General features: G+C 49.7%; 2 non-coding genes across 2 annotated transcripts; one reads left to right on the top strand and one right to left on the bottom strand.

Annotated features, from left to right (window-relative positions):
* Positions 1–5,430: 5,430 nt before the first annotated feature.
* TRNAI-GAU lies at positions 5,431–5,504 on the bottom strand. The gene has a single exon. It is a non-coding gene; the product is annotated as a tRNA-Ile (tRNA).
* Positions 5,505–10,246: 4,742 nt separating this feature from the next.
* On the top strand, positions 10,247–10,320 carry TRNAI-GAU. The gene has a single exon. It is a non-coding gene; the product is annotated as a tRNA-Ile (tRNA).
* Positions 10,321–12,862: the final 2,542 nt, after the last annotated feature.

Raw genomic sequence — 12,862 nt, 5'->3', positions numbered from 1 at the left:
AGGAGGGAGGGAGGTTTCGGTGATGGGACACAATAACTAAGTACATTGTATATTGACAAAAAAAAAAAAAAAAGTTGATCCACCAACAAAAACTTGATCTTAGCAAACATTCTCTCTTCCCACAGCAGCTTCCCAGTATCTTTACATATCAATCAGTAGCTTGTCTGTCTTTGAACCAGCAACCTTGCTGTGTTAGAATTCTTTATCTTACAACAGAGACTATAGCCCGGGGAAACTTTCCTGTCTTTTGCAAGGTCAACATTTTATATGTATTTTTAAGAAGTTAGGCTAAACCTTAAACTGCCAGGCTTTGGAAAACCAGACACTGTGAAATACTTTTGCTTTATTAATATTGGTATATTCCACAGGGACCAAAAAGTAGGATGAGTCCCAGCACAGTTAGGGGTCCTAGTAAGGGCATAAGCCAGGGTATCCAAGGGTTCAGTGACTGGTGCCACTCCCCAGGTGTGTTTGTGTTTTGTAACCCTTCACATCAGTGGTCAATGCTTGCTTATTAATGGTTTAAGTTGTTTTGGATCACCCTGGACTCGTTTACATAATACCAGCTTTCCTCCCCGAAGAAGAGGCAGGTGCCTTCCTTCTCCACTGTAAGGAAGTCAAGGGCAAGTAAGGTGACCTGTTGCTGGAGGGAGGAGATGCTATCTATACTTAGTTCTTCTGAGAATTTTTGATAGAATTGAGAGTCAGTAGTAGGGCCCACTATGCCAGTCACAGTTGCAGGAAGGATCCCTGCCACAATTTAAAAGGTACAGTTAGTGCCCTATGGGAGCAGGGGACACTTCCTGAGCGGGGGGAGGGGGGGTCTGAAGTTAGTCCCAATCCCATCTCCATCCCTCCATCTGTCTGGATGGTGATGTCTGGACAAGCCAAACCAAACGAATATGCAAGAAATTGCATTAGGGGGCAGGCAACAGGTTAATGTAGTTTCACAAAGGAAATATATTCTGGTTTTAGGGCATGGATTAGGAGGGGGTAAGTGAGTGGTAGCATTTGGTGGTGTTAGTAAGGCAGAGCGTGGGCAGGCCCCGCACAACGCTGACAGTCCCCACAGAGGTACGATTAGAGGAAAGTGAAGAGACGTTTGTGGAAACATTGAGGGCTACATCAACGGGGGGGGGGGGGGACCACAAAAAGTTTCTCATGGAGCGAGAGACAGATGAGTCACTTGGGGACCAGTCTAACTCATTGAGGACTGAATCGTCCCTGCAGACCTGGAACCTCCATGTTCCAGATAAGGGGGAGCATTGAGATAAGAGGAAAAACACAGGAAGGATGTGAAGGGTTAGGGAGCCAAAAGAATTTAAAGGGCACATTGCCACAATGCAATTGTTAGGAAGCATCCTACCGATAGGAGGTAAAGAAGTGCCAGGAGAAATCTTCCTATAATGTTACAGTCTTTTGGGGCAGCACTGGCCAATTCTGTAGCAAATACTAGAACAGGTAGTATAATAAAGGTTGGGGACATGGGGTGGCATATACTTATCATGTTCCACGTTGGCAAACCCGCTATAGCCAGTCGGGACCAGTCTTGGAGTAGTTCTTTTGCGAAGGACATGAAGCAGGCCTGCGGGAGTGAGAGGGTAATCGCCGGGGGAAAGATCATCCTTCTTCTGGGATTGGGGGATGAGTGGAGGTCCTGGAGATTTTCAGTTTTGTGGGTCCTAAAATGGACAAAGTGTAGGGAGATGTTGGGTTGGGGGTTGAGCAGAGGGACACCTCTGGCTTGGTGTTAACAGATTCTTTGGGTAAAGTCTCAGGTGCTAGTTTTACCAAGGATAAGTGATACCAAGGGGCCTTTCCTAGTACTTTTCCTGCGATGGGGGTGGTGAGAAGTGCTGTAAAAGGCCCTTCCCAACATGGTGAGAGGGGCTTTGGGATTCAGGTTTTAATATACACTTGCTGTCCTGGGGTCAGTTTAAAGTATGAGGGGGTGGTGGGGAAAGAATGAGGTAATAGAAGGTTGGCCTGTTGCCAAAGAAGATCCCTAATGAGCAAAAGAGTAGGGAGATACTGGCATAAAGGTGATGAGCTGGAAGGGAGCGGTGTGAGAGTGAAGGGTCTATCATACATTAGTTTGAGGGGGCTGAGGCCTGTAGGGTTGCAGGGGGCAGCCTGTAGGCGAGCGAGTGCTAAAGGGAGAAGTTGGGTCCAAGGGAGGTGAAATTCCATGGACAGCTTGGTGAGGTGTGTTTTTATGAGGTGATTGGGACAAGCCAAAATGAGGGATTATTTCTGAGGTGAGAGCATGTGTTACTGCTGTAGCATCCTCTGAAGTGCAGGGAAAAGCCTCAACCCAACCTGAAAAGGTATCTACTAGGGTTAGAAGATAGTGTGTACTTTTGTGGGGAGAGTAATGTAAGGGCTGAAGAAGGCATAGTAGGAGTTCATAGCTTATATTAACTGAATTATGGAAATCTAAAAGGATTTGCTCAGCTTGTGTGGTAGGGAGGACGTAGCAACCGATGAGAGTATACCACTTGTCCTTTCTCTGTGCCCCCAACTGTTTGAGGTGTTGTATTTCTTGGGGTGTGTATTGGGGTGAGGTTGTGGGGGCCCTGAGAAGGACCTGAGCAGGAGAGGAAGAGTGGGGGCCTGGTGATTGAGCAGCCTGTTTCATGGTTAGATATACCAGTTTGTTTCCCTGGGCTATGTGGTCATTGGAGGTTTGGTGTCCTCTGCAGTGTATAACCCCACCTCCTTTGGGAGTTGTGCAGCCTCAATAGCTTGTGTTAGATTTACTATGGCATAACCTGCCTGGGGGGCAGGCATGGAGGTAGCACTCCCATCTATGAACCATGTAATGGGATGCAGGGAGATGTGTGGAAAGGGATTTAGAAAGACGTCTAAAGCCTCCATGCAATTGTGTTCTAAGGGTCATCAGTGTTTTGGGATGAGCGTGGCTGGATTTTAAGGGAGGGCAAGGTTTAAAGGACAACTGGGAGTTTTCAATGAAAGTTAGGTGAATAAGTTGTAGGCAGGAAGGGGAGAGAATTGACTTGGCCTTAGGGCTGAGAAGGTCTTGACTGTTTGTTGTCCAAAAGTTAGTTTAGAGCTTTCTTGTGTTGTAAGGGCGGCTGCTGCCAAGGCCCATAAACAGGGGCCCATTCTTGAACTGTGGTGTCTAGTTGTTTAGAGAAGTATGTAACTGGGGAGAAAATATTTCCTGCCTTTTTCCCCACAACCCTGACTGCCAATCCTTGGGTTTTGGTGATGTATATGATAAAAAGATGAGTAAGGTTTGGGGGAGAGAGAGCTGGGGCTGCGAGGAGAGTGGCTTCTAATTGCTGGAAGGCAGAATGAATGGGCTTTGTAGGATCTAAAGGAATGGCAGGATCCCCTTTGGCTGCCTCATAAGGTAGTTTTGCTAGCATGCCAAAATCAGGAATCCATAGGCAAAGATACCCTGCAAGGCCCATGCTGATGTAGTACCTGCACTGGGGTGCATGGGTTCCTGAACAGGGGGCTACAGATTGCCATCAGAGTGTGGCTTAAACTAACTAAAAGAATATGTGAATGATGGGCTACTCATGCTGAATACTTAAATATAATTACAGAAATCATGGTGCTTTCTCTTCAGTCTATTCTCAAAGTGGCAGTAGAATGAACCTGATTGAGGCCGCCAAAAATCTGTCCCACAGAACTGCCCCAACCTGCCCATCCCATTCTGCTCACCCTCTGCTTCTTCCCCAGGAGTGGCTGGACTCCCCGTCATCCAGTCTTCCCGGGCTCCATTGGGCCTGCTTTTACACTCCTATCCACACGTGCTGCGGGTAGAGCACTGGGCTGGGTGCTGGGACCAGAAGGGACATGACCTGGCCTTTGCCCAGGCAGCATTCATGGTCTGCTGGGAGTGGACCTACAGGCAGTGAGCCTTCATGCTGCCCTCTGACCAGTGCTACCCTGGAGGCCAGCCCAGGGAGGCAGAGGTGAATTCTCATTGTGGGGATTGAGGATGCCTTCCTGTTGAGACTGGCATCTTCGTCAGCAAGGCAGAGGCTGCTAGTAGTCATCTAATATCTGCTCTTTCCTTCTGGCTTATAGGGAGAGAGTGCTGACTTTTGGCTTGATGCATGATCCCCAGAGCCGCCTTGATATGCTCCTTCAGCTTGATGTGCTCATGGGACTGAGTTCTGGCCAGTGAGAGGGAGGAGAAACAAGTCACACAACCCTCTGGTTATGCAGTTAAAGAGGGTGGGTGGGCCCATCTTTGCCCTTTTGTCCCTTCCTAAGGGCTCTGCTGCAGGGGGGGAAGTGACCACCTCACACCCTGCAGATGAGGGCAGCACCTTGAGGAAGGCAGAACAACAAAGCTACAGGAGCCTGGGTTCCTGAGCAGAGAAACCACCTGGCTGCAACTTTTAGATGACAGTAAGAGAGAAACTTTTCTGGCTGAAGCCAAGAGGGTCTCTTACAGCAAACAAGCATACATTCCAATGAACATGGAAGGGAATCTTTTGGCTGTAAGCAATAGAAGAATTAACCCAACAAAGAGGATTGCTTCGACCTCTTTTCCCTTTCAAAACACGGCTAAAATAATGGTCAGGTATTAAAGATAGGTGTAAAACCCATAAGGACAAAGAGAAGGAAAGAGGAGGTGACAGTAACAAAATTTTAGGAGCCATGGACATAGACATGGCCAAGTGGTCCCACGTAGCAGCTCCAAGAGAGCTGAATGTTGTTTTCTGGCAGCTGGCCAGTACAGGGATTGAACCCTGGACCTTGGTGTTATCAATATCTGCTCTTTCCTTCTGGCTTATAGGAAGAGAGTGCTGACTTTTGGCTTGATGCATGATCCCCAGAGCCGCCTTGATATGCTCCTTCAGCTTGATGTGCTCATGGGACTGAGTTCTGGCCAGTGAGAGGGAGGAGAAACAAGTCACACAACCCTCTGGACATGCAGTTAAAGGGGGTGGGTGGGCCCATCTTTGCCCTTTTGTCCCTTCCCAGGGGCTCTGCTGTAGGTGGGGAAGTGATCACCTCCCACCCTGCAGATGAGGGCAGCACTTTGAGGAAGGCAGAACAACAAAGCTACAGGAGCCTGGGTTCCTGAGCAGAGAAACCACCTGGCTGCAACTTTTAGATGACAGTAAGAGAGAAACTTTTCTGGCTGAAGCCACAAGGGTCTCTTTTACTGCAAACAAGCATACATTCTATGGACATGGAAGGGAATCTTTTGGCTGTAAGCAATAGAAGAATTAACCCAACAAAGAGGATTGCTTCGACTTCTACTCTCTTTCAGAACACGGCTAAAATAATGGTCAAGTATTAAAGATAGGTGTAAAACCCATAAGGACAAAGAGAAGGAAAGAGGAGGTGACAGTAACAAAATTTTAGGAGCCGTGGGCATAGACATGGCCAAGTGGTTCCACGTAGCAGCTCCAAGAGAGCTGAATGTTGTTTTCTGGCAGCTGGCCAGTACAGGGATTGAACCCTGGACCTTGGTGTTATCAGCACCATGCTCTAACCAACTAAGCTAACCAGCCAGCCCAGAAAACTGAATCTTAAGTTGTCAGTAAAGAGGGGAGAAAGAGGCAGGTTTGCCCTGTAGGTCCCCCAAAGGCTCAGCCACTGGACTGGCATGTTCCTCTGGAGGTTGGCATGAAGACAGACTGACAGTAGGAGGGCTAGTTGGAAGTCTAAGAAGCAGCAGATCCCTGGGGTAGCCCCTCCAGCTGACCACAAGAGATTTGTCGGTCTTGGGAGTTTGGGTCTCTGGACCTGGGGGTACCAGGCACAGCAGAGAACAGAAGCTTCATACTGAAAATGAAAGTTTCCATACCAAGTAAGTGTTGAGACCCTCAATGTTCTACATTCAGTAGGCCCCCAGAAGGATGCCAGCCAGTACGACATCCATGACAGGGAGTATAGTGAAATCTTACATGTTTACGTTGCCTCAGCATCCATTTTTAATGTAAGTAGGACTTTCTCATACCAGAAGTAGGACTCAGTCACCCTTGACAGAATTTCCAGTTCTCTGTCTCCTTCCAGTTCCTCAAGGAGACACCTGCCTTGTGCAACCACCTCCTTCTGGGGAAGCTACATACAGCCTCCTTGACTCACTCCCCTAACTGACCCCATACCTCACATGGACTGTGCAGAGATGTGACAGTGTCCCTCTTGCAGACACAGTGTGACTCCACAGAGCTTGTGCCCGTTTGTTCCGAACCCAACAACTAGAACTCTCCCTGGGAAACCTGCTTGGGGAATGCACTGGACCCCAATAAAGGCTTTGGCCCATAGGTCCCTCACTCTCTCTCTTGCTCCCGGCTGCTGGTTGAACACAGGTATCCTAGATGGCTCCCCTTGTCCCGTTAGCTCCATGAGGTATGCGGCCCTCTTCTCTCTGGGATCTGTAAGTAATAAAGTGCTTCTGTGATTTCATGAGTTTTGTTGTCTCCTCTGTGTCTCACCTGAATGACACACTTGAACTTAACTCTTCTCCTGGTCCGGGTTCTTGTAGAAGGCATACAAGAGCCACAGGGCCTTTGCCAGTATTAGAAACGAATTTCTGCCCGCCGCTTGGGAGTGTGGCGGCGCTCCCGCCGAGGGTTCGGATCCCATGTGGAGACCGGTTCCTGCTCACTGGCTGAGCGCGGTGTGGGTGCAGCACCGAGGGTTGCGATCCAGTTACCGGTCAGTAAAAAAGACAAAAAAAGGAAGAAAAAAAAAAGAAGCGAATTTCCTGTGAGGGGGACACTGGGTCACAGGTCAGACACGTAGGCATTCATTTATAAGGAATGCGTCTTTTGGCTCACAGTGCTGGAGGCTGGGAAGTCTGGCATCTGGCCAGGGCCTTCGTTCTGTGTCATCGCAGGGTGGAAGCGAGAGGGCAAGAGGGGGCCGGACTCTTTTAAAATGGCTCCATTCCCACCCCTGAGGGTGGGGCGTCACGGCCTAATCATCTCCTAAAAGTCCCACCTCTTTTACAATGGCAATAAAATTTCAACATGAGTATTGGAGGGGACAAACATTCAAACCCTAGCACACGGCAACAACAAAATCCAAACCCAGCTTGACTCCCACTTGGATTGACTCAAGCCCCCCAGGGAAAGGCCCAGCAGAAGGAAAGGCATATGCAGTTCCTGGCACAAACACTTGTGCAGCAGACACAGGTGGAGCCCTGCCCCTCGCCCCTGCACTCTCACTTCCAGTCCCTCTGCTGTCCCTACTCCCTGCACCTTTGACTCTCTCCTCCCAGGGAGAGAGGCCCACAAGGCAGGCTGCAATTGTTGGGGTGCTGACACCACCAGAATAGCCCTCAGCCGATGATGGATGGGAGTTGGGGGATCAACATCCCTCAGGTGGGACAGCTCTGGCCTGTTTCCACACTGTCTCCAGAGGTCCCCAGCAGGACTGAGCCTCAGTTGCCCACAGTGCAAACGTGCTCAGTAACGGACCCTTTCTTGGCTGCCTTCCCTTCCCTGTCTCACTTCCCCATTGCCCTGTTGGTGCTTCCTGGGATCACCTCCCAAATAAACCACTTGCACTCAAGTCCTCTTCTCGGGATCTTAGCTAAGACAGCTTCCTGGCTTCCCCTCAGTGCCCACAAAGGAGGCCACAGGACTGAGCCTGAAACAGGTTGTCCCTGACACTGGCTGTGCTCAGGCCTTAAACATCTCCTTCCCTCAGGATGAGGCTCAGATGGAGCCTCTGCCATCTCTGTGGAGTGATCCCAGGACCCCAGCTAGACCTGGATCTGTAGAAATCCCAACAGAAAGCACATCTCAGCTATGGGACTAGTGCCCTCTGCCACCCCCCAAACCACCCTCCTGCTATCACTCAAAACAGAGGACAATACCCACATCTTTGCAATTTGTCAAGGGAAAGACTGTTTCAATTTCAATTTTAAAATATCCCTTCTTGGTTTCCTTTTTTTGCTAGTAAATCCCTATTACCACAGACATTCAAGAGAGTTTGGCCGGGGCCGGCCTGCAACGGTCATAATTGTTGACCTACTCTGCCCCCCACCTCCACCCCAAAATCTCTTTATCAACTTATAAATGTTTGATTTATTGTATAAGTAAATTTACCTTCCTGAATGCAGGCTGCTTGTTCGAGGAGGCAGCTGAGAAAGAGCTAGTGGACAGGGAGCCAAAGGAAGGCTGTAAATCTACTGGAAATAACCCACAGAGTGGATCCTTCTCAGCCTATGGAAAGCTGCCCATCTCCAACAGCAGCAGGAGGTACTTTGGATCATTTCTTACAAGTTATTTTAACGTCTATAAGATAGGGCCAGTAGCATCACCTTTCTTGAAACAGTGTGAGGTTTTTATTTGATGATTTGTGGGCAGCAGCTTTACCACAGTATAGATTCTTAAAGGGTTGTTTGTTGTGATCCTCTTGTTCCAGCACTTTTAGGATTGCTCTGTGGGTATCAGAGGTGTCCCGGAGGTACCTCTGAGGTTGGTATGGGGACTCGGCAGGGCTCCCTGGACACAGGGACACTCCGTCTCCTCCTCCCTGCCCCAGTCCAGGTGCTGTGGAAATCATTCACGGGACTTCCATCCGCATCCCTCCTGGGCCGCTACCCTTCCCTTCACTCAGGACCCCTTTCTGTGACCACGGTTCCACCATCTCAGAGCAGCCACTTTGGTCCCCCTTGGGTCCCTTGAGTCTCCGTGTGGATGGGGAGTGCTGCTGGGATGGGTTGCTGCTGAGGCGAAGGTCGGGAGAGGCCCAGAGACATGAGGGCCTGACACCTGCCTCCCTTTCGTGTCTGAGCCTTCATAGATGTCCCACAGCCACCTGGCTCTGCCACAGGGGTTGCTCTTGACAACCCGGGGACTGTACTGAGATCTGACTGAGCCTTCCAATGAGCAACCCCCTCCCCAGTATCAGAATGTGAGCATTTCTTTTCCTGGGCTGGTAAGATCCCTGAGAAAAATCTTCACACACACACACACACACACACACACACACACACACTCTCTCTCTCTCTCTCTCTCTCTCTCTCTCTCTCTCTCTCTCTCTCCCTCTCTTCCTCCCTCCCTCTGTCTCACCCTGTGCTGGTGGTGGTGATGGTGCTGGTTTCCCATTTGGTCTTGGGCTCTCTCTCATGGCTGTAAACTCTAGCCCCACCCTGATGGGGCTCCAGGAATTTGGTTGTGGATGTTTACAGTGTGCATTTCACAGGATACTTCCTTATCCTGAAGAACAGCCTAATGCCTACATGTCTGACCTGTGACCCAGTGTCCCCCTCACATTGTTTCTAATACTGGCAAAGGCCCTGTGGCTCTTGTATGCCTCCTACAAGAACCCTGATCAGGAGAAGAGTTAAGTTCAAGTGTGTCATTCAGGTGAGTCACAGAGGAGACAACAAAACTCATGAAATCACAGAAGCACTTTATTACTTACAGATCCCAGAGAGAAGAGGGCCGCATACCTCATGGAGCTAACGGGACAAGGGGAGCCATCTAGGACACCTGTGTTCAACCAGCAGCCGGGAGCAAGAGAGAGAGTGAGGGACCTATGGGCCAAAGCCTTTATTGGGGTCCAGTGCACTCCCCAAGCAGGTTTCCCAGGGGGAGTTCTAGTTGTTGGGTTCGGAGTAAACGGGCACACGCTCTGTGGAGTCACACTGTGTCTGCAAGAGGGACACTGTCACATCTCTGCACAGTCCATGTGAGGTATGGGGGTCGGTTAGGGGAGTGAGTCAAGGAGGCTGTATGTAGCTTCCCCAGAAGGAGGTGGTTACACAAGGCAGGGGTCACCTTGAGGAATTGGAAGGAGGCAGAGAACTGGAAATTCTGTCAAGGGTGACTGAGTCCTACTTCTGGTATGAGAAAGTCCTACTTACATTAAAAATGGATGCTGAGGCAACGTAAACATGTAAGAATTCACTATACTCCCTGTCGTGGATGTCGTCCTGGCTGGCAGCCTTCTGGGGGGCCTATTGAATGTAGAACATTGAGGGTCTCAACACTTACTTGGTATGGAAACTTTCATTTTCAGTATGAAGCTTCTGTTCTCTGCTGTGCCTGGTACCCCCAGGTCCAGAGACCCAAACTCCCAAGACCGACAAATCTCTTGTGGTCAGCTGGAGGGGCTACCCCAGGGATCTGCTGCTTCTTAGACTTCCAACTAGCCCTCCTACTGTCAGTCTGTCTTCATGCCAACCTCCAGAGGAACATGCCAGTCCAGTGGCTGAGCCTTTGGGGGACCTACAGGGCAAACCTGCCTCTTTCTCCCCTCTTTACTGACAACTTAAGATTCAGTTTTCTGGGCTGGCTGGTTAGCTTAGTTGGTTAGAGCATGGTGCTGATAACACCAAGGTCCAGGGTTCAATCCCTGTACTGGCCAGCTGCCAGAAAACAACATTCAGCTCTCTTGGAGCTGCTACGTGGAACCACTTGGCCATGTCTATGCCCACGGCTCCTAAAATTTTGTTACTGTCACCTCCTCTTTCCTTCTCTTTGTCCTTATGGGTTTTACACCTATCTTTAATACTTGACCATTATTTTAGCCGTGTTCTGAAAGAGAGTAGAAGTCGAAGCAATCCTCTTTGTTGGGTTAATTCTTCTATTGCTTACAGCCAAAAGATTCCCTTCCATGTCCATAGAATGTATGCTTGTTTGCAGTAAAAGAGACCCTTGTGGCTTCAGCCAGAAAAGTTTCTCTCTTACTGTCATCTAAAAGTTGCAGCCAGGTGGTTTCTCTGCTCAGGAACCCAGGCTCCTGTAGCTTTGTTGTTCTGCCTTCCTCAAAGTGCTGCCCTCATCTGCAGGGTGGGAGGTGATCACTTCCCCACCTACAGCAGAGCCCCTGGGAAGGGACAAAAGGGCAAAGATGGGCCCACCCACCCCCTTTAACTGCATGTCCAGAGGGTTGTGTGACTTGTTTCTCCTCCCTCTCACTGGCCAGAACTCAGTCCCATGAGCACATCAAGCTGCAGGAGCACATCAAGGCAGCTCTGGGGATCATGCATCAAGCCAAAAGTCAGCACTCTCTTCCTATAAGCCAGAAGGAAAGAGCAGATATTGGATGATTACTAGCAGCCTCTGCCATGCTGACGAAGGCGCCAGTCTCAACAGGAAGCCATCCTCAATCCCCACAATGAGAATTCACCTCTGCCTCCCTGGGCTTTACTTTTCAGAGTGCTGAGCCTCTATGTGCTGGAGCACTGTTAGCAGTGGGTGTGCCTGGCCTCCCCGGACACTAGAGGTACCTGAAGACAGGCGGGAGCCTCTGGAATCCCACAGGAGCAGGACCTGGTATCCCGGGGGGCCAACTGGGGCCAGGAGTTTTGGAAATCCTGGAGCTGCCAGAGTAAGTTCAGCCAGCTAATGGGTGAACAAGCCTTGGCCTAATAAAGGGAGACAGGGAATCATGGCTGTATTAGTTTCCCATAACGGCATAACAAATTACCACAAACCTCAAACAACAACCATTTACTATCTTATAGTCCTGAAGGTCAGAAATCCAAGTGTGCTGTACTGGGTTCTTTGCTTAGGCTGAAATCAAGGTTTCAGCCAGCCTGGGCTCTTATCTGGAGGCTCTGGTAAGAATCTTCTTTCAAGCTCATTTGGATTTTGGCCAGAATTCAGTTCCTTGTGGTTGTAGTACTGACATCCCCATTTTCGTGCTGGCTGGCAGCTGGAGACTGCCTTTAGCATCTAATGACCATCTGCATTCCTTGGCACAGGGCCCCTTCCATCTTCAAAGCCGGGAACAGACATCAAATCCCCATCAAGCTTCAAATCTCTGACTTCCTCTTCCACTATGAGCAAACTCTCCACTTTTAAAGGGCTCATATAATTAGATTAGAGCCACCCAGAGTATCTCCTTTTTGCCATTAACATAACACAACAGTAGAGACAGCTCTTTCAGAGGATCCATCAACACCCCAAAGAGGAGGGTGTTATACAAAGATGCCGGTCGGTGGGTGCCTTTCTCAGAATTCTGCCTCCGAAAAAGGCCACAGCTGAAGGGTCAGAGTTGAAGAACCAGGTGACAGCCATGGAACCTAGGGGTGAGGGCCAGGGACTCAATTCAGGATGGAAACAGGCCCTCCGGGAACCCGGAAGCCTCACCTTCATGAGTGGGGCAGGGGCAGAGGTCAGGACCATAGTCCAGAACAATGAGTGCTTGGGGTGACCTGACTCACAGGGCTGTCTACTGGGCCTCAGCAGGGCTAGAGGCTCATCTGTCCTTTCAGACCCAAGTGCTTTCCTGGTGGAGGGGCTGAGACTTCTAGTTAATGCAGGAGCCTTTACCTTCACTCCAACGAAGGCCTTCTAAGGCTCTAATGAACATGCTGAAATTGAAGGTATTATCTGGGAAATGTTGTATTTGAGGAGGAGAAGGCTAACAGCTTTTATCAGATTCTCCAAGGCATCAAAGAAAGGGGAAAGAGAAAAAGAATTACATATTAAAATAATTAATACCCTAAGAGGTTTATTGCTATGGCTGGGTAGAAACCACACTTCACTGAGCAAACTAAGAGCCACTTGAGGAAACAGATGAGTTGTCCCGCTTTTTGAGATGTCCACAGCACTAGGCCCACAATTTTGGCTCTCATTGGAAACCAAGAACCTGTCACGCTGGTGAAAGACTCTAGGGCAGGGTGTACTGGGTCATCGTTTCTGTGACTGGGTCGCTGCCATGTTGAAAACACTTCAGTGTCTCTCCAAAGCCCTCAGGATAAAATCCAAGCTCTCTTTCCTCAGCATGCTGTTATGTGCTCCGGGTGACAGGAGCCCTGGGCTGGCCTCCAGGGTAGCACTGGTCAGAGGGCAGCATGAAGGCTCACTGCCTGTAGGTCCACTCCCAGCAGACCATGAATGCTGCCTGGGCAAAGGCCAGGTCATGTCCCTTCTGGTCCCAGCACCCAGCCCAGTGCTCT

The sequence above is a fragment of the Galeopterus variegatus genome, unplaced genomic scaffold (assembly GCF_000696425.1).
Source record: "Galeopterus variegatus unplaced genomic scaffold, G_variegatus-3.0.2 Scaffold16686, whole genome shotgun sequence".
NCBI classification, from domain to species: Eukaryota; Metazoa; Chordata; class Mammalia; order Dermoptera; family Cynocephalidae; genus Galeopterus; species Galeopterus variegatus.
Note: the sequence above shows the minus strand (reverse complement) of the source record. Positions and strands in the feature narration are given on the sequence as shown.